Here is a 1091-nt window from a genome sequence, read left to right as displayed (position 1 = left end):
ACTGTCCCTGGAAAACAGGGACACTTGGAGGGTCTGCATGTTTATGTGCATGTTGTGTCCAGCCCTATTATGTTATGTACGCTATGGCAGACTTGTCACTGAAGAGGAGAGAGATCAAGTGAAGCACTTTATCAGCCAGGATGAGAGACTGGGCGGAACGCAGACAGAGGACACTGGAAGCAGCAGTGTGCAGAGGAAAAGGGTCCCCAGCCAGGAGTGTTGGTGGTGTAGACAGGCAGCATTTTTCACAGAAGGGGCTGCGTAGCATTCCCTGACTGTGGACAGTGTGTAAGTGTAAACACCAGCAAAAACAGCCATCCCCTTGCTATGCTCGCAGACGCTGGGCACAGCACAACCTCTGGCTGCAAACCTTTCATTCGCAGCAACTGCAAAGCAAAAAGAGAGAGGCAGGGTCATGTCTCATGGATCCTTCTCTTGCTTTTGTTTTTTTTAATCTCTGGACACGGCGTTCTGCTCTGAGATCTGTTAAGCTCCGGTCGGTGTCATTGCCTTGGTGTAAGCCGAAACCTTCGGTAGAATTAAATCTGATCTACTCTGCTGTAAAGCCAATGAATTTTCTTTGGGCTCTTTCTAGTTCTCGAACTCCCTGGACTTCTAGGCCCCATCTGGGCTATCCATTTTAAGCAGTATCGAGTCGCTTTAAACATCCACAGATTCCTCCAAAGAATCCTGGGAACTGTCATTTGTTAAGGGTGCTGAAAGGAGACTCGTGTCCCCCTACAATTCCCAGAATAGTTTAACAATCCATCCCTCTTTTCAGGAAACTCTGGGAACTGTATCTGGGAAGTAGAGGAAATAAGGAGTTTGCTAAGAACTCTCAGCACCCTTAACAAACTACAGTTTCCAGGATTCTTTGGAAGAAGCCAGGAATGTTTATAGTGCCAAAAGATAGACGTAATATATTACAAGGACAGGAAGAAACATTACGGACAGAATAACTGCCACACACAGGAAGAACAAGGAGAGACTTTGAATGCTTCACCTGTAGCTTTATAAATCATTGAATGTGTCAATACGAATGGAAGTCATTAAAACTGCAGTTGCGGTATAAGGAATTGTTATTTTGACTG

Source organism: Podarcis pityusensis (genome assembly GCF_964106645.2).
Source record: "Podarcis pityusensis genome assembly, chromosome: 8".
Classification (NCBI taxonomy): Eukaryota; Metazoa; Chordata; class Lepidosauria; order Squamata; family Lacertidae; genus Podarcis; species Podarcis pityusensis.
The sequence above is the reverse complement of the archived record's forward strand: the minus strand, read 5'-3'. Positions refer to the sequence as shown.